At 36.6% G+C, this 21,560-nt stretch overlaps 1 protein-coding gene and 1 pseudogene across 9 annotated transcripts in view; one reads left to right on the forward strand and one right to left on the reverse strand.

The window, feature by feature from the left end:
* Positions 1-21,560, reverse strand: part of PXDNL (peroxidasin like) — a 429,464-nt gene that overhangs the window by 226,567 nt on the left and 181,337 nt on the right. The gene's annotated exons all lie outside the window — the stretch shown is intronic.
* Positions 14,857-18,297, forward strand: LOC112678651 (40S ribosomal protein S20-like; annotated as a pseudogene).

The following is a 21,560-nucleotide window of genomic DNA, read 5'->3' on the forward strand; positions in this document are numbered from 1 at the left end:
TATATTATTTTTTGTTTTATTTTTTATAAAGGAGATATATTCAAAATTTATGAGTGATTCAACTGACATTCAGGGCATAAAACAAATCTAACACCCTTTCACAAAAAGTCAAAGAAAGCTTGAGGAAATGCATGGTTATATTTTATATCCTAATAATGCCTATGATGTCAAGGAAGGGGGAAAAAAGTAGCAAAGAAAGCTCCCAAGAAAAATGTTATACTTTTATTGTGGAAATTAAGTAATTCCTGAAAACAGAAGATCTGTGATCCTGATGATCGAAACCTTCGGGGATCAAAACGAGCAATAGACCAACAGGGCCATTTTATTAACTGCATCTTTCATTGCTGGAACAGTGTCTTCACACAGCATGCACACACACACACATTTGTACACTTTGATACATAAAAATGTGTACTGTGTGGGTAGAAATATTTTGTTAAAAAGGAATTAGTAGCTATTAGGAAAGATAAAAGTTTTTTGCATGGTTATATATTCATCAAAGTGGAGAGAAGAAAAATTGAGCTTTCTCCTGTGTCAAATAAAATTTCCATTCAAGGTAATGCCAGAGTTACTCTGTAAGTGAATCATTATACCTACATTTAAATACAAATAAGATAGGGATTTTTTTGTAAGTGCCAATAATAATGTTAATCTGCTTCTGCTTTATAATTATGTTTACTTTTCATTTGGACACTTCAGACATATGGTTCTGCTACCCTTCACATGGCAGGAATGTGCACTTCATTTCCATGCTTATTACAGTAAACAGTCTAAAACTTTCAATAACCATAAACCATGATTCCTGAGTTATTTGCATAGTTACCAAGTAAGAGATTTTTGGCCAAAGTTAGTAATAACTATCTTTTGAAAATCTGCCGCTGCTAATATCACTAAAAATATTTACATTATTATAAACACCACATAAATCATTTATAATTGAAAAGAGTTAAAAAAAAAAAAGAAAAGAAAAAAGGGGAAAGAGTGGGAGAGGAATGGAAGAAAAAATCAGGCAGATTTAAAGAACATGCTTAAAATAAAGAACATACTTATTCAACTGGTTGTATCAACTCTTCTTCATGCATATTAATCAAAGGCAAAAGCAGATTTACATGTGAAATCTCTCTGTGAATGACAAATTCTTTCACAGATCCAATAGATAAGCTTCCTCTCTATCTTTTTGAAATTTTGAGACTTCAAAATTCAAATAGTCTGAAATAGAAAAAAAGATGTAGCTATTTTGAAAATTTATACTGATGGTCATGTGTTTTTTTCTGTAAATTAACTAAATAGATCATTTCTCTGTATTTCTGTACTTGATTCTTTGTCTTTATTAATTTGTTAAGAACTCTTTGCATGTAAAAAATTAATTTTTTATATATAAAAATTATAACATGTTAGAAATAGTATTTCAAAGTATAGTTTGTACTTTCAGCTCCCTTTATTACTTGTATCATACAGATGTTTTAAATCTTTATTTAATGAAATTTATTAATCATTTCTTTCATAGCTTTGAGATTTTATATCATGCTTAGGCTTGCCCAAATCTAAAATTACACTAAAAGCTTGTTTTTACTTAAGCTATTGTGGTTTTACTTTAATGCTTAAATATTTGACTTATCTGGAATTAATTTTTATTTTTTTCCAAATTATGTATTGTCATTATTATTGACTGACATAGCCATATTTCCTATGTGATTTGCAATGTTAATATCATGTACAAATCTCTGACATCCACTGGGTCTACTTTGAGACAAATTACAATGGAAATATTTTAAATGTTGTTGTTTTCAGTTTTATTTTCTATATAGGGTAGTTTCTATCCTTCTATATAGGGTAGTTTCTTTTTCTTCTTTTTTGCTATTTTAATGGTTATTTTCACAGCCACGACCCCACCCCACCATGCCCACTCCCACCCTCATGTATTTTAGGAACATTCTTCAAATTCAATGTGCTGGCTTCACTGCACATATATGAATTTTTTAAAAAATCCTTTGGATACTTTAATTAACATTTAAATTTTACCGTATTGACTTTACCTATCTAAAAATGTGATCTGTCTTTCCACTTATCTAAGTTGTCTATCTAAAAGAAGTATTCTCCCTTCAGTTGAATGTGGGTGTTTCCATTATACAATCATGTCTTTTTTTTTTTTTTTAAAGATTTTATTTATTTATTCATGATAGTCACAGAGAGAGAGAGAGAGGCAGAGACACAGGCAGAGGGAGAAGCAGGCTCCATGCACCGGGAGCCCGACGTGGGATTCGATCCCGGGCCTCCAGGATCGCGCCCTGGGCCAAAGGCAGGCGCCAAACCGCTGTGCCACCCAGGGATCCCTATACAATCATGTCTTATGTTGACCATGATACTTTCATCTTCTTTCCATAATGATAACTCATGTCTCTCTCTGACCTAATGTCATGGAATAATACCTCTTTAAGATGTACTTTTAAATAATGTTTACAATGGACATTATTTTAGTCTTTCACCCTAAAGAATTATGCTAGTTCTAGAATAGAAACTTTAGTAAGAAGAAAAAAATTCTAAAAAAGAATGCACCAGTCAAGTGTAAACAAGGAAACAGGACACTGAGAAAATACTTCTACTGTGCTCAGACTTTGTCTTACTACAAATAATTATTATTCCAAGCAGTAACTAAAAATATAACATTTCTAGATTTATACCAAAACCAACGAAGGGGTGTATTTTTAGTAATATAGTGGGCATATTAGGACTGCTTTAAGAACCCCCAAAATATAATAAAATGAGCATATTATCTAATCCATAAAATCCATTATTAAGATTTAAAAATTTGCCTATAGATTTACATTTCTAAAATGTTTTAGGTCTTAATGTTATTTTAAGACATATTAATTGCAAGCTATTTTTTACCATTCTAAATCTAAATGCACTATACGTACACACATATTCATGCACATGCACACATACATACATACTAGAGCTACTATGTCATTTTCCAACAGACAGAGCCAATGTCTATTCCTCTGAACTCACACAGTACTAGAAACATACCATCTTCATATGACTTCTATTTTAGTAGAATTATAATGCTACATAAATAATCTGTGTTAAATACAGAAAAACTAGAAAATACAGACATGCACAAAGAAAGTTAAAAAAAAAGAAAAAAGACACTACTCAGAAATAACTACCTTGGTAAATATCTCCCAAACTTTAGATAAAAAGGATTCAACGTTTGTAAATTGCCCAAGGTCAGATAGCTAGCATTTTTGTATTTTCTTATATTCTGGAATCATACCATATTAAATACAAATATTCTTTCCAGGATATGATTATGAAAGATATGATGACATATACTAAGTCAAAGACATTTCTCTCACCATTTATGCACATATAGTTAACAAAATTAAATCTATTTTGGAGTCAGGCTATGAAATTTGAAATTACCAAACCAATACGGTAATTTTATAGGTTTACTGAAATGTAAAATAGCTCAGATTAAATACTATTCTCCAACTTCCATGACTTTTCATCCAGTTTTAGTCATTTCACAATTTCTTGCCAATCAGTTATGATCACAATGCTTTATGTAATACAAAAACTTTTTTTAAAAGATAAAGGATCTAAGTTCAATAATGTGAAATGCATATATATAGTCATTATTAAAACTAATATATATATGTGCAAATATATGTTCACTTATTATAAAGAAAATCCCAAGGCCATGTATACAGGATAATATCAATTTGCTAAGTACATTTTAAAATCCAATATCAGAGATAAGGTTCTTAAAATGAGTTCAATAATAAATAATATTAATCTTTTAAGTTGAATAAAAGAAAAATTAAGGTTAGATGCTCTTCAAAAAAAAAAAAGATGCCAGATGCTATATGACTATGAATTGTAGCATGATTGACTTCAGAAAACAAGGAAAATCACCTCTTGTTCAAGTATTCACATCTGTGATGAGGAGCTGATGTCATCTTGCAGTATAGAGCATAATAGAATGTTAGACCTAAAGAGACCTTACAAGTTATTTCACTTCCAATGTCTTCATATGTTTCAACTCTTAAAATAGAGAAACTGATGAAATGTGAGTCTGTTTCTTATTACAGTGTATTTTCAATGAAATGAATATGTACCTATCAAAGACTGATGGCTAGCAATGTTACCACTCATATTCCATTGGGATGCTAAATAGATGAAGCTTCACCCTCATGGTTTTTGCATAGCTGAATGACAAAACAAAACATAATAAACCTTCAGGTATATGCATTTACTACAAAAAGAATTTGCAATCCCTCCTCATAAAATTTACTAAAATTTATGTATTTGGGATATTTTCTTTCTGAAAAACTAATATGCTTAGATATATTGTGGAATACAATCAGATGGACTCACATTTTTAAGTAGGCACTCTAGAGGGAAATGTTTTCTTGAAGGTCAAGCTCCAGCATGCCACCACCCTTTCTGTATAATGGTAGACCTGGGAAGTGAAAAGGACATGACTAGAACTTTCCTATACCCTTAGATGGCTGTTCCTATATAGTCCAAGGCATCCCAGCTGCCAAACACTATAGGTCATCTTTGAGAATTAATTTTGTCTAATAGCAGTAATTAATATGATCTCATTTTCTTTGTCAACCTCAGAAGGCTGCAATCCCTAATGATCACTACAAAGGTGACATGAAGCCCACTTATTTTAGGCTCTTGGGCTGCTCATTATCACCGGGACTCTCAACCAGTTTTCTACCCCTACTGCCAATAATCAATGGCAGATTATTGGAATTATTGGCAAACTACTATACTATTTAGAGGAATGCCTCCTCTATTTACTCACAAAAACCACTCAACACAATAAGTAGGTGGATGCTTTATTGGTCAAAGTTGCTATGTCATCTGGGTCATCTTCTCAGGACACCACTTTCATTGACCTCTGGGTTTCCTTTTTAATCATAATACCATGAAGCATTAATAAGGCAAAGAAAAAGAGAAAATAAATGTAATTTAGTGAAACAAAAGGAAAGGCTCCTTTTTTTTCCTGCTCTGAACCTTATTTTCAGTGACTCTTGAATGTGGAAATACTCAAATTGATGAGCTGCTCTCAGATCAAGTCACTTCACCCAGACCCTGGCCCTCAATGAATTCCAGAATTAACCTGAAAACTCTCAAGATTCTATTCTGTTAGCTGTGCCTTCTTATAAAGCCATTTCTAAGGTTTTCTTGCTTTTCTTAAGGATGAATGACAGCCTTAAAAGAGACACTCTAGGGCGCTACAAGAAGCACTACTTAATAAAAAGATAATGTGTTCTAATCCTCACTAAATCTTTGATTATTTAATTTTCTGGAGTTTGTCCATATGTAAAATTTTTAAGAATAAATCGTAATAATAACATTGATCTGGATACCCCAGATTTGATTTGGGATTAAAGTAAGATAATATATATGAAAACAGAAACTAGATGGAAGTTGGGTTGGTTATTTATAAAGTATGAGGATTACAGTAGGGACAGGGTGGTAAAGGATTACATAGAAATAAGGGTTTCTCCTTGGGAAGATGCCTCAGGAAGTTCAATGCAATATAGTATCCCATAGACTAGGGCCCTCAGCCTTAGCTATGTTGATATTTGAAGTCAGATAATTCTGTGTTGGGATGTGTGTTGTCCTGTAAATTGTAGGATAGTTAGCACCCCTGGGTTCTATCCTTTAGATGTTGAAGCATCCCCTCCTCGAATTGTGTCAAATATCCCCTATAGAGAGAAACCATGTCAGATGGGAACCACTGTCCTAGATTCTGGGGCCTGGAGAAGGATCCCAGCCACAGTTTCTAGTTTCCAGCCTCAAATTTCAGGTATAGGGGAGTAATAACTAATATGAATGATATACAGTAGTCACAAAATTTATTTTTGGGGTTGTGGTGGCCTACCACCTCAGTTCCTACAGGTTAAATGTCAAGGCTGATCAAAGTAGGAGAAAAGAGAGAACATTGGGCAGAAACCACATGTGGGAAGCAGGTAGCTAAAGTGAATCAAAGGAATGAATCAACATGATGATAGAGGTGACAAGAATTGGTAGGAAATAGGAAACAGAAGTAAGACAAATCACCAACAGACCAACCGAGGTGTATAAGGATGAATCTAGGAGCAAGAATAACATAAATAGGGATGCCTGGGTGGCTCAGTGGTTGAGTGTCTTTGGCTCAGGGCATGATTATGGAGTTCTGGGATCGAGTCCTGCATCGGGCTCCCTATAAGGAGCCTGCTTCTGCCTCTGCCTATGTCTCTGCCTCTCTCTCTGTCTCTCATGAATAAATAAATATTTTTTTAAAAAAGAATAACATAAACAAAAATGAATCATTAAAGGGAAATGAAGAGCAAGAGTGTCTGTGTGTTTTCAGAAGAACTTCTAGATGGCTGCTTACTGCTTTAAGCATCTATATTTCAACTTTTTCCTCCTGGGCTTGAGGGAAGCTCCCAATATCTCAAATGTACAGAGAGAGGCTTCTGATATCACCAGGTAACAACCATAACAACTGGACAACTGCCTGGTGGCTGCCCCTCTGAAAACCATGGGAGTTCTCTTACTGTCCTGTGTGTGCCATGTTCTCAAAGGCCCATTGTTCATTCATTTGTTACTATTTACCTGATGAGACTAAATAACAAATCACAAATTATTGATCTCTTCAATTACTTCTCATTTTTTTCAACAGTAACTTCAGAACTCCTGGAATGGGTCTAATACATTAAAGTTAATCAAAGAAGACGAAAGGGAGCACAAGGACTTGCCCAAAGGTTTAGCAACTTGAGGTAATTGCCCTAAACACAAATTACACCTTTTGGCACTGTAAGAAGAGATGCCATACGTAACCACCCTGCTCTACTCCAGTCAATCACTGGTCAACATTTTGGAGCATGACACTTGTGCAGTTTGGCACTAACAGGACCTGGATTCCACCTGGATTAAACTTAAGTTTCTAACTTAAAAACTTTTTAAGTTTCTAACTTAAAAATCATCATTAGCATGGCACACAGTCCTTGATCTACATGGGATACACTTCCAATAAATTAGTGTAAAATTATTATTTATAATAATATAAAAAATTGAAAGATGGCAGCAGAGTAAGAGGATCCTAGCCTCATCTTGTCCCATGAACACAAGAAGATAACTATCAAATCATCCCAAATACCCCAGAAGTTGACTTGAAGACTGACAGAATGAACTTCCCAACAAAGGGAGAAAAGAGGCACATTGGTGAGGTACGAGGTGGTTTAGGGGAGAAGAGAATCATGGGTACTGCAGCGGGGATGGAGCCATAGTCATGGAGAAGGACAGAAGAGAGAGGAGTACACAGGAAAACATATAAGGAGAAGGTTTCCCCAAGCTTGGAAAACGAGAGGAGCTGAATTTTGTAAATTCTTGCAGCCAGCAGGGCTTAAAGCCTGGAGTTTTAAAGGTCAGCAGGGTTGGGTGGGAAAGAGCCCAGAGGGCACTGTCCTGCTCCTGGAGAGAAGGCAGGCAAACAATCAAGGAGCAGACAGCATGGAGACAGTGATCTGAGGAACTCCTAGGGCACACAGAGGAGAGATCACTCTCTCTTCTTGGAACACATCCCTGAGAGGCAGCATTCATGGAGACACCTCTCCAGAACAAAGGAGTCAGCTGGTGCCATTTTCCTCCCACACTCCAGCACAAACACAGCCATGTGTGAGAAGCGTGCACAGCCTCATGTTGGCTGCCTAACTTATTTACATCAAGCCCCACCCCCTGTATTCTGGCAGGACAGCCCTTCTCAGTCAAACGTGCCTCAGTCCCAGTGTGGTGGGCCTCTCCCCCAGAAGACCAGCACAAGCCCCTACCCACACCACATCTCCTGACCAGACAGTTCTACAGGGCCTCAGTTCTGGTGGAGCTGGTGTCAGGACTCATTTCACAAGCACACCACAGCACACCTAGTCACAATTGGCCACATTTAGGCCAGGGATCAAATACTGCCCATAGCAAAAACACAATAGCAGGGTGCAGGCGACACACACTACAGACACTCCCTGAAGCCCCTGGCCATGAGCACTACATGACCTTTTCTTCATAAGGCCATTATTTTCAGGAGTAGGAGACATAACTGGCTTTTCTAGCACACAGAAGAAGGCAGAGACTTAGACAAAATGCCAAGATGGAGGAATTTATCCCAAATGAAAGAACAAGATAAAGCCAAGGCCAGAGATTTAAGCGAAATAACATGCCTAATGGGGAACTGAAAGCAACAATCATAGGGATACTCACTGGATTTGAGAAAAGAATAGAAGACATTGGAGACCCGTACCCATAGAGACAAAAGAGTTTACAAAGAATCAATCAGAGATGAAGGATGCAATCAATAAGTGAGATTGGAAGCAGGCATGACACAAAGAGCAGCAGGCTGGGAGAAGCAGAGGAATGAGTTAGTGACTTAGAAGGCCAGGTGATGGAGAGCACTGAAGGTGAACAAAAGAGAGAAAGAAGAATTAGGCAACACAGGAATAGACTTAGGGAATTCAATAACTCCACCAAATTTAATAGCATTTGTATTATAGGAGGCCTAAAAGAATAAGAGATAGAAAAGGGGGCAGAAAAATTTATTTCAAGAAATAATAGCAGAAAACTTCCCTAACCTGTGGAAGGAAACAGACATCCATATCCAGGAGGCAGAGAACTCCCATCAAAATCAACAAAAGGGGGATCCCTGGGTGGCTCAGCGGTTTAGCGCCTGCCTTTGGCCTAGGGCGCGATCCTGGAGTCCCAGGATCAAGTCCCACATCGGGCTCCCGGAATGGAGCCTGCTTCTCCCTCTTCCTGTGTCTCTGCCTCTCTCTCTCTATGTCTATCATAAATAAATAAATAAATAAATAAATAAATAAATAAATAAATAAATCTTAAAAAAAAAAAAAAACAAAATCAACAAAAGCAGGCTAACACCAAGATGTATTGTCATTAAATTGGCAAAATATAGTAATAAAGGAAAAAATCTTAAAAGCATCAAGACAAAAGAAGTCCTTAACCTACAAGGGAAAACCCATAAGGCTAGCTGGAGATTTATCAGCAGAAACTTGGCAAGCTAGAGAGAGGGGTATGATATATTCAAAGTGCTGAGTGGGGAAAACTCTGTAGCCAAGATTATTCTATTCAGCAAGGCTGTCATTCAGAATAGAAGGAGAGAGTTTCCCAAACTAAAGCTAAAGAGTTCATGACCACTAAACCAGCCCATTTGGAAATATTAAAGTGGATTCTTTCAGTGCAAAGGAGACACCAAAAGTGACAAAGATAAGAAAGGATCAGAGAAAATCTCCTGAAATAATGACAAAACAAGTAATAAAATGGCAATAAATACATATCTATCAGTAATTACTTTTAATGTAAATGGACCTAACACTTCAATCAAAATACATAGGCTATCAGAATGGATTAATAAACAAGATCCAAGGGACACCTGGGTGGCTCAGGGTGTGATCCTGGTCCAGGGATTGACTCCCACGTCAGGCTCCCTGTGAGGAGCCTGCTTCTCCCTCTGCCTATGTCTCTGTCTCTCTTTCTGTGTCTCTCATGAATATGTAAATAAAATCTTAAAAAAAAAAAAACAAGATCCATCTATATGCTGCCTATAAGAGACTCATATAACCCTAAAGACACCTGTAGATTGAAAGTGAGGGGATGGAGAAAAATTTATCATGCAACTAAATGGATGTTAAAAAAAAGAGTAGCAAATCTTATAACAGACAAACTAGATTTTAAAAAGAGATAAAGAAAGGCATTATATAATCATAAAAGGGACAATTCAGTAAGATATAACAATTGCAAATATTTATACCTATAAATATTTACCTAGAAAAAGCACAATGCCTTTTAAAACAAAGAAAAATAACAAATGTATGCCTATAAACATTGCTTAGTAAAAGAACAACAAACAAAACTTAAAGCCAGCAAAAGGAAGGAAATAATAAGATTAGAGCAGAAATAAATAATATAGAAATTTTAAAAACAATAGAACAAATCAACGAAACCAGGAGCTGGTCTTTGTAAAAATTTTTAAAATTGGCAAACCCTTGGCCAGACTTATCAGGAAGAAAAGAGAAAGGAGCCAAATAAAATAAAAAATGAGTGAGGAGAAAAAACAACCAACACTACAGAAATACAACAGTTATAAGAGAATATTATGAAAACCTGTATGCCAGTAAATTGGACAACCTGGAAGAAATGGATAAATTCCTAGAAACATAAACTACTAACACTGAAACAGGAAGAAACAGAAAACTTGAACAGACTGATTACCAGCAAAGAAACTGAATCACTAATCAAAAAACCCTTTGTTGGTTTGTTTTGTTTCTTAAATTCCAAATAGGAGTAGAATCATACAGTATTTGTCTTTCTCTGATTCACTTAGCATTATAGTCTTTAATTTCATCCATGTAATTGCAAATGTCAAGATTTCATTTTTTTTTATGGTTGAGTAATCTTCCAATATGTGTGTGTGTGTGTGTGTGTGTGTGTGTGTGTGTCTTTGTATACATATATACACCATATCTTCTTTATCCATTCATCAGTCAATGGACACTTGGGCTATTCCCATAGTTGGGTACTGTTGATAGTGCTGTTATAAAAGTGCAAGCATCCTTTTGAATTAGTATTTTTGTATTCTTTGGGTAAATATCTAGTAGTACACTTCCTGGGTTGTAGGCTAGTTCTATTTTTCACTTTTTGAGGATCCTCCATGCTGTTTTCCACAGTGGCTACATCACTTTGCATTTCTACCAACAGTGTAAGAGTGTTCCCCTTTCTCTTGAATCCTCACCAGCACCTGTTGTTTCTTGTGTTGTTGATTTCAGCCATTCTGACAGGTGTGAGGTGATATCTCACCATGGTTTTGATTTGCATTATCCTGATGATGAGTGAAATTGAGCATCTTTTCATGTATGTTGACCATCAGTATATCTTCTTTGGAAAAATATCTATTCATGTCTTTTGCCCATTTTTTATTTATTTATTTTTATTTTTTAATTTTTAAAAAAATTTATGATAGTCACACAGAGAGAGAGAGAGAGAGAGGCAGAGACACAGGCAGAGGGAGAAGCAGGCTCCATGCACCGGGAGCCCGATGTGGGATTCGATCCCGGGTCTCCAGGATCGCGCCCTGGGCCAAAGGCAGGCACTAAACTGCTGCGCCACCCAGGGATCCCTTGTCCATTTTTTAAAAAAGAGAGAGGGAGGCAAACCAAGAAACAGACTCTTAACTATAGAGAACAAACTGATGGTTATAGGAGAAGAGGTGGGTTGGGGGATGGGTAAAATAGGGGATGGGGATTAAGGAGTGCACTTGTGATGAGCACCAGGTGTTATATGCAAGTGCTGCATCACAGTATTGCATATCTGAAACTAAAATTATAATGTATGTTAAGTAATTGGAATTTAAATTAAAACTTAAAAATAAATAATAAATAACTATATTTATTAAATGCTTGCAGTTTTAATTCTAATATTATTCAGCATCCAGGACTACCAATCATTAAAAGACAGACCTTGGGATCCCTGGGTGGCGCAGCGGTTTGGCGCCTGCCTTTGGCCCAGGGCATGATCCTGGAGACCCAGGATCGAATCCCACATCGGGCTCCCGGTGCATGGAGCCTGCTTCTCCCTCTGCCTGTGTCTCTGCCTCTCTCTCTTGCTCTCTTTGTGACTATCATAAATAAATGCAAATTAAAAAAAAAAAAAGACAGACCTTTCCTTTTCTTTTTTACAAAATATTCCTAAAAAGCATTTAATATACAAACTATTTTAAGTGTCTCTAAACTAATTAGAAGAAAGGTCTGTTCAAGTTTTCTATTTCTTTATAACAAATTCAGTTACTAAAACCAGCACCCATTTATTATCTCAGTTTCCATGAGTTAGGAATTTAGTCACAGTTTTGTTGGATCCCCTGCTAACATTTCAGCAGGCTGAAATCAAGGGGTCAGCTGGTTGAGTTTTCATCTGGACCTTAAGGTCCTCCTCCAAACTCATTCAAATTGTTAGCAGAACTCAGTTCCTTGCAGTGGGAGGACCAATGCCCTCACGACTGGATGCCACCCTCTCCACAGAAGGTTCACAGTGACTATTTTTCTTCTTCTTGGTAGTATGAGAGCACATCTACTGCTTAGATAGAGCTGCCTTGAAAAGGTTCACCAGATTATATCAGGTCCACTCAGAATAGTTTCTCTTTTGATTAACTAAAAGTCAATTGTTTAGGGCTTTAATTAAATGTAAAAAAAGATCCTTTTACTTTTGCCACATAATATAAATAATCACAAGAGTGATACATAGGGCTCCCCCCTCCACTATGCACATGAAAGGTCATTGTGCACATCATTAAAGGTCATCTTAGAATTCTTAATGTCATCTGAAGTTTTGGGGTTAGTAGTTGATGCCTCATCATCATCTTTATTATTAGCTACAGTGTGATAGCACTTAATAAAATGTTTAAGCATTTAAAAATGATGTATTACCTGGGGATATATGCCACCCCTCTTTGAGATATAAATACATATAAGGAAATGAAAAATGGTAATTTTAGTATATTAGTTCCTTTGGTAGTGAAAAAAGAGAATGCAATAAGGTTTATTGTTGGTTAATTTCTTAACTGGGATGATGGTTACAGAGTGTTCATTATTACACCTTTGAAGAAGCCTTAAATACTTTATAATAAATACTGAAATAGCTTTAAACAAGCATTCATGTACCTGACTGTTTTCACAATTATAAGACAAAGCTTCTGCCTTCAACAGTCCCAAAAATCTAACAAGGGAATCAGACAAATAAGAAATTACAAATTTCTTATAAACTTTTATGTGAAAAAAGCCATGGTATGGGTCAGACACCCACACCAATTTTGGGGAGAGATAAAGCCAAGGAAAGTTTACCGGAGGAGGGAGCATAGAGTTTTGGAGGACAGGTGGGAATTCTCTCAAGAAGTAAAAGAAGCCAAAGAGGGTCAGGAAGGTGTTACAGGGAACAGTACACTGTTGTGGATGTCTGTCACTGCCAGAGGGCACTGGAGGTGTGCAGATTAGAGGAAGCTAGTAGAAGATGGATGAAGATTGGAGCAAACAAAGGCACTTTATGAAGAACCTCTCAAGCCCAGCTACAAGCTTCCTTATGATGAAAGCACTGGAGACTCACTGGAACCCTTTAGCCAAAGGAATAATGTCATTTACAAGTGTCAGTCTGACAACAGGATGAAAACAATGTTGTTGATATTATGTTCTTTTATCTTGTTTGCTTAGATTGGAGCTAGATAGAGGAAGGCAGTGAGAGGAGGCTGGATATTTTCTCTCTGTCCCTGGGACCCACTTCTAGCCTTTTTCCACCTGGCCCTGTGCTGATCAATAGGAACTGGTTTCTTTGTCCTCTGACTTCAGTCAATGGGGAGCAGCAGTAAGATACTGAAGGGAAACAGGATAGTAAAATCGAGGTATCTACTCTCCAGCTTCCTTCCTAAGATTTGCAGAGCACTGCTAGCCTCCATCTAAGGACCACAGTTCCCATTAAGTGCCTCTCTCCACACGACTCTTTGTATGTCCAAATCTATGTCTAATATTTGCTCTCTCCCATTACCCCTTCAGGGGGACAAAGTCATGGGATAAGGCTAGGAATGAGATGTATTTTTCTGTGTATTTTCTTACACCTGCCCAAACCTTTGTAATAGTCCCTGAATTGAATTGTCTTCAGAATGCCCAATTTTTGTGTGCCATTATTTCTTGTCAGATGCTGCCTGATACAGTAATTATCTCCATGATCCAAATAAGACTTCCCAAAAATCTAAATTAAAGCTATGGATAGAAAGAAGAATGGTCTGGAAGATTAGAGGTAAAATTAATTATAGTTAATAAGCAATCGAATATAGGAACATAAATGAATATCAAAGGTTACTCCCAAATTTCAGATCTGGATTACCAGAACAATGGCATCATCACTTAGCAAGAAAGAAAATATGGCTAGAGGGATATGGAGATGCTGAGTCGGGATTGGTCATGGGTTAAGTCTGGGGGAGGCTATTATTGAGGTGTCTAAACACAGACAGTTTGACTAAAGGCTATCCCAATTTTCTTCAACCTCTTTATATTAAATAAATGCGTTTGAAATTTAAAAGCCATATAATTTTATTTGACCCAATTTTTGAAATCAGATGACACTAAATGATGGCATATGTTACTGTATATTTGGACATTTTAATCTGCAAAAGGTTAATATGAGATACCCAAAAGATAGTGCAAATAAAGCATATAAATGCTCTATCAATCTCTTTTAATTAATTTTAAAATTAGAATCACATTCTTTAAGTATGATGCTTTTCTATTGAGTACCACAAGTTTCTTGGTTCTCTTGATGTCATTGGAAGCAGCAACACACAAAGAATACTAGACTTTCATCCAGTGTTCACATGTGCCATGTAGTGGCTGGGAAACTTAAGAAAATATATGTTTTAAAAGATAATAATTTCCCGATCAGTCAGTACTAAATGGAAATATAGCAAATGTTAGCAAGACAATGTTCTCGAGTTTTGGGATTTTGGTTTAGGTTTGATTCTTTATGTTTGAATATTCTGCATTTTACAAGATCTCTTGTAGTAAATATGCATTTAGTTTATAATGAAACAAGCGTGCTTACTTAAGAACATAAATGACACATGGTTTTAAGAAATGCCTGTTAGATGTAGTTCTACTGTTAACAATGGAAAGGGAAAATAAAGCCAAGAGGGTTTGAAAAGCGTCTTCTTTCCTTCTGACTCTAGTGGTAAACACACATTCCACACATACATATACACACAGTGAAGAGTCTTCTATCCCAGCCCTTTTCAAATACAAAGATTTCCAAATGGTTGTGAAAGATCTTTTGAAAAATAATCCCACCATTTTGAAATTCACTGCCTCCTTCTTGGCTGCCAAGTTCCAGCTCCCCATTGAGTTACTATGTGATGAAAATGGTCTTCTGAGCCCCCAGGTGCTGCCTCTGTCTACAAAAGCTGCCAATCACCAGGCTCTCCATATGGCAGCAGCAGGACTAAAGCTAAAGGGCAAAGACACCAGTGATTACCAAAGCAGAGAATCGGCCAAAAATAGGGAACACAAACAAAGCAAAGTCAGAAAGGTGAGGCTGTACAATCTGAAAGTCAGCAGGTATTGGCATTCGGGACAAAGTCCATTTTCGTGGACTTCAATAAACCAAACAGTAAATGAGAAATTGAATAAAAACCTGCCTGATTGGGATCCCTGGGTGGCGCAGCGGTTTAGCGCCTGCCTTTGGACCAGGGCGCGATCCTGGAGACCCAGGATCGAGTTCCACGTCGGGCTCCCGGCATGGAGCCTGCTTCTCCCTCTACCTATGTCTCTGCCTCTCTCTCTCTCTTTCTGTGTGACTATCATAAATAAATAAAAAAAAAAATTAAAAAAAAAAAAACCTGCCTGATGGATTAATGGATCCTGCAGAATCAGGATGCAACCATATTCTAAGAACCAGGCACTCTAAAATCACTACTATATTCCTTTGGTAAACCTTATCTGCTTTTAAAGATAAAGGTACAGTAGTCTCCAACTATCAGCCAACTGTTCACATTTTAGTTCCCCTTTCAGCTGAAAACTCATTCAGAAGTGAGTTCTCAGATTAGAGTTCCTGAGAATACACATCCTGGTAGGAGGGACCCCCGTTTAAGGACAGTGCCTGTGCCTCTTATGGGGAAGAGTAGGGCTCTGGAGGAGAGTAACTCTGAAATCAAGAAGAGGGCGCTCCCAGTAGGAACTGATGATTCATAAAGAGTGGCAGTAGGTAACAGTGGTTAAAATTTGGTGTTCTGGACTCATGAAGATTCAATTTTGAATCCCTTTTGGTACAGATCCAACAGTACCATCTTAGCTTGCACAGGGTGGGAAATAATGATGCCTTACCCTGTATAATTACGATGAGGATTGAACTAGTATAGCCTAGTCCTTAATGAGTGCTCAAAACAATGTTAGTGGCTCTTTATTTAAAAATGAGTAAATCTCCTGGGTTCCAACATTCTTTTATACAGGTGAAAGTTCTAGTATTTCTTGTATATTTCGGGAAATATTTTTAGGGTTGGAAGCACAATCTGAAGCATTTGATCTATAATAGAGATCAGATTTCAGAAATTTTGCCATGGAAACCTGTTTGTATTTTTAATGGAAAACTGAAAATGTACTTTTTGAACATAATGATGCTACAAAGAAAAATCTGGATGAAATGTGTCATTGAATTGAAAGTAACAGCTGAAGACACACGGCTGATAGCCAATATTTTTGAGATAAACTTAAGAAATTTTCTATATTTTGAAGGGTTCAAAAATGCCTTTAATCCTGGAAATGGTTAAACTCAATATGCCAGATGTAAAATAAAAGATTTTCCCCATTTGCTATACAAAAACACTATAGTTTATTCCCAGAGTGTTTTTAGGCAACATATTGCAAACATTTACCCCTAATGTCTTGCCTGTTGTTATTTTCTTGGAATTCCAGATATTACAGAAGTCCAATTCATGGGGTAACCATGGCATTTGCATATTTGCAGCTGGAACTTTCTTACAACTCAGTCATTTAGAGAAACAATAATAGTTTCTCCTAACAACTAAATAAATTACTTTTGTGTATTTTGTCAGGACAACATATTTCTGCAAACTTCTAAAGAAATGAAAATTAGATTGCTAAATAGTAATATAGTTTACCCTTTAGAGTTTAGTAATAGTTGATTCATGAGCATAGTTTTCATGACATTGCTAATATATTGTAAAATGAATAAAAAATATTTTTCTATCTCACTAATTTCTCCTTTAAAAAATTTAGTAGGAACATATATCAAGTATATCTGTATTCAAATGGATTTTATAAACATTGCTCTCAAATTTTCTGTTTCCATGTATGAGTATATATTACAGATTTCCACACATCATAAAGTTGCTACTAATCTATACATTTTTAGATTGCTTTATTGCAACATACAAGCATGCATTCTGTATAAGATAAATGGAACAATAACATCAGTTGGTATCCTAAAACCATTGAGCATTTAAAAGTAGTTTATTAACTTCCTATTATATATTCATATAAAATCTTATTGAGAAACATATGATGTGCTAATATAATATTTTAAGACCATATACATATGTGTACATATATTTGAATATATACCTGATGAATGATATAGTACAGCAGAAATACAGACTTGGGAGGGCATGACGGACAGAATTATAAGATGTCACCCCACTGGGACACCTGGGTGGCTCAGTGGTTGAGAATCTTCCCTTGGCTCAGGGCGTGATCCCAGGGTCCTGGGGTTGAGTCCCATATCGGGCTTCCTGCATGGAGCCTGCGTCTATGCCTCTGTGTGTGTGTGTCTCATGGGTAAATAAAGAAAATCTTAAAAAAAAAAATGTCCCTGGATCTATTCTCCAGGGATGAGACTTGGAATATGATGATATATCATGCTTATGATTGTATCATCTTACAAATGAAAAAGGAATTTTTCAGATGGAGTTAAAGTTATTAATCAGTTTACTCAGAATTAATCAAAGTGAGATTGTCTGGGCAGGCCTGATGGAATCACATGAGCACTTTTATAAATTTAAATTCAATTAATAATGTATTATTGATTTCAGAGGTATAGGTCAGAAATTCATCAATCTTATATAACCCCGAGTGCTCATTACCTCAGGTGCCCTCCCTAATGCCCATCACCCAGTTACTCCAATCCACCCACCCCTCCCCTCCAGGGACCCTCAGTTTGTTTCCTGTGATTAAGAGTCTCTTATGGCTCTTTGAGGAAGGCCTGGTGGCAGCCAGAGCCGGAGCCTAGGACTCCCTGCTCCTGCTCCGGACTCACTGCTGTCCGCTCTCGCTAAGGAGCCTCGGTCAGGAAGCCGTACTGAAGCCATGGCATTAAAGACACCGGGAAGACACCCATGGAACCGGAGGTGGCGATTCACAGAATTAGCATTACTCTAACAGCCGCAACATAAAATCTTCGGAAAAGGTATGTGCTGACTTGATCAGAGTTGCGAAGGAAAAGAATCTCAAAGTGAAAGGACCAGTGCAGATGCCTACCAAGCCTCTGAGAATCATTACGAGAAAGACTCCTTGTGGTGAAGGTTCTGAGATTTGGGATTATTTTCGGATGATCCACAAGCGACTCATTGATTTGCACAGTCCTTCTGAGATTGTTAAGCAGAGTACCTCCATCAGTATTGAGCCTGGAGTTGAGGTTGTAGTCACCATCACAGATGCTTCAATCAACCCTTTTTTTTTTTAATTTTTTAATTTTATTATTTTTTTAATCAACCTTTTTAATAAATTGATTATCTGTTGTTAAGTCTTGTTGACTTTCATTCATCATACCAACGAATTTTAGGAATATAGAGTTGTGCTGTTCAACCTACTCTACCTTTGGAGTAGTTCGAATAGTTCATTCTTGCCTTTGTTTCCCTTGCCTTTGGCAATGTGTCTAAGAGGTTGAGGCCGAGGTTACGAAGGTTGCTGTTTGTGCTGTCTTGGATTTTCATGGATTCCTGTCTTGCATTTAGGTATTTCATCCATTTTGAGTCTATTTTTGTGCATGGTGTGAAGAAATGGTCAAGTTACATTCTTCCACATGAGGCTGTCCAACTTTCCCAATACTATTTATTGAAAAGACTGTCTTTTTCCCAGTGGATAGTCTTCCCTGCTTTGTCAAAGATTAGTTGACCGTAGGGTTGAGGGTCCATTTCTGGGTTCTCTATTCTGTTCCATTGATCTACTTGTTTGTTTTTGTGACAGTACTGTACTCTCCTGATGATTACAGCTTTGTAATACAGCTTGAAGTTAGGCATTGTGATGCCCCCAGCTTTGGTTTTCTTTTTCAACATTCCTCGTTATTTGGGGTCTTTTCTAGTTCCATATATTTTAGGATTATTTGTTCCAACTCTGTGAAATATGTTGATGGAATTTTGATAGAGGTTGCATATTGAATGGATAGATTGCTCTAGTAGCATAGATATTTTAACAATTATTTGTTCTTTCAATCCATGAGCAAGGAACATTTTTCCATTTCTTTGTGTCTTCCTCAATTTCTTTCATGAGTGTTCTATAGTTTTCTGAGTATAGATCCTTTGCCTCTTTGGTTAGGTTTATTCCTAGGTATCTTACAGGTTTTAGTGCAATTGTAATGGGATCAACTCCTTAATTTCTCTTTCTTCAGTCTCATTGTTAGTTTATACAAATGCAATTAATTTCTGTGCATTGATTTGATATCCTATTTTGCTGGATTCCTGTATGAGTCCTAGCCATTTTGCAGTGGAGGTTTTTGTGTTTTCCATATAGCATATCCTGCCATCTGCAGAGTCAGAGTTTGGCTTCTTTGCCAATTTGGATGCATTTTATTTCTTTTTGTTGTTTGATTGCTGAGGCTAGGACTTCCAGTACTATGTTGAACAGTATTGGTGACAGCGGACATCCTTGCCATGTCCCTGACCTTAGGGGAAAAGCTCTTAGTTTCTCCCCATTGAGAATAATATTCACTGTGGCTTTTCTTATATGGCTTTTATGATATTAAGGTATGTTCCCTCTATCCCTACACTGTGAAGAATTTTAATCAAGAATGGATGCTGTATTTTGTTGAATGCTTTTTCTGCAACTACTGAGAGGATCATATGGTTCTTGTCCTTTCTTTTATTAATGTAGCATAACATCTTGATTAATTTGAGGCTGTTGAACCACTCCTGCAGCCCAGGAATAAATTCCACTTGATCACGGTGAATAATCCTTTTAATGTACTGTTGGATCCTATTGGCTAGTATTTTGGTGAGATTTTTGCATCCATGCTCATTAGTAATATTGGTCTGTAATTCACCTTTTGGTGGTGTCTTTGTTTGGTTTTAGGATCAAGGTAATGCTGGCCTCATAGAAAGATTTTGGAAGTTTTCATTCCATTTCTATTTTTTGAAACAGCTTCAGAAGAATGGGTATCAATTCTTCTTTAAATATTTGGTAGAATTCCCCTGGAGAGCCTTCGACTCTTGTTTGTTCGAAGATTTTTGACTCCTGCTTCAATATCCTTGCTGGTTATGGGTCTGTTCAGGACTTCTATTTCTTCCTGTTTTAGTTTTGGTTGTTTATATGTCTCCAGGAATGCATCCATTTCTTCCAGATTACTTAATTTGTTGTCATATAGTTGCTCATAATATGTTCTTATAATTATATTTCTTCAGTGTTATTTGTGATCTTTCCTCTTTCATTCATGATTTTATTTATTTGGGACCATTCTGTTTTCTGTTGGTAAGTTTGGCCAGGGATTTATTGATCTTATTAATTCTTTCAAAGATCCAGCTCTTAGTTTCATTGATCTGTTCTCTTCTTTTGGCCCCTATTTCATTGATTTCTTCTCTAATCTTTATTATTTCTCTTCTCCTGCTGGGTTGAGGCTTTATTTGTTGTTCTTTCTCCAGTTCCTGAGGTGTAAGGTTAGATTGTGTATTTGAGACTTTTCTTATTTCCTGAGGAAGTCTTGTATTGCTATATACTTCCCATTTAGGACCACCTTTGCTGCATCCCAAAAGTTTTGAACAGTTGTGTTTCATTTTCATTTGTTTCCATGAATTTTAAAAAATTTTTCTTTAATTTCCTGGTTGACCCATTCATTCTTTAGTAGGATGCTCTTTGACCTCCATGTATTTGAGTTCTTTCCAAATTTCCTCTTGTAATTGAATTCCAGTTTTGAAGCACTGCAGGCTGAAAATATGTAGGGAATGATCCAAATCTTTTGGTACTGGTTGAGACCTGATTTGTGACCCAGCATGCGATCTATTCTGGGGAATGTTCCACGTGCACTCAAGAAGAATGTGTATTCCATTGCTTTAGGATGGAATGTTCTGAAAAGATCTGTGAAGTCAATCTGGTCCAGTGTCATTCAAAACCTTTGTTTACTTGTCAATCTTCTGTTTATCATCTGTCCATTGCAGTGAGTGGGCTGTTAAAGTCTTCTACTATTATTGTATTATTATTATTATTGATGTATTTCTTTAATTTTGTTATTAATTGGCTTATATACTTAGCCACTCTCATGTTAGGGGCATAAATATTTACAATTGTTAGATCTTCTTGTTGGATAGACCTTTTGATTATGATATAGTGTCCTTTCTCATCTCTTAGTACTATGTTTGGTTTTAAATCAAATTTATCTGATATAAGGATTGCCATGCCAGCTTTCTTTTGATGTCCAGTTGCACATAAATGGTTTCCATTCTGTCAGTTTAAATCTGGAGGTCTTTGGGTCTACAATGAGTCTCTTGCAAAGAGCATATTGATAGGTCTTGCTTTTTTTTTTAAATCAGATCTGATATCCTATGTCTTTTGAATGTAGCAGTTAGCCCCTTTACAATCAGATCAACTACTGAAAATGTGACTTTAGTGCCACTGTATTACCTGTAAAGTCTTTGTTTCTGTATATTGTCTCTGTTCCTTTCCAGTCTATGTTATTTTGGGGATCTCTCTTTGCTTACAGGATCCCATTCAATAATATTTCTTGTAAGGCTGGTTTGG

This window comes from Canis lupus, chromosome 29 (assembly GCF_003254725.2).
Source record: "Canis lupus dingo isolate Sandy chromosome 29, ASM325472v2, whole genome shotgun sequence".
Classification (NCBI taxonomy): Eukaryota; Metazoa; Chordata; class Mammalia; order Carnivora; family Canidae; genus Canis; species Canis lupus.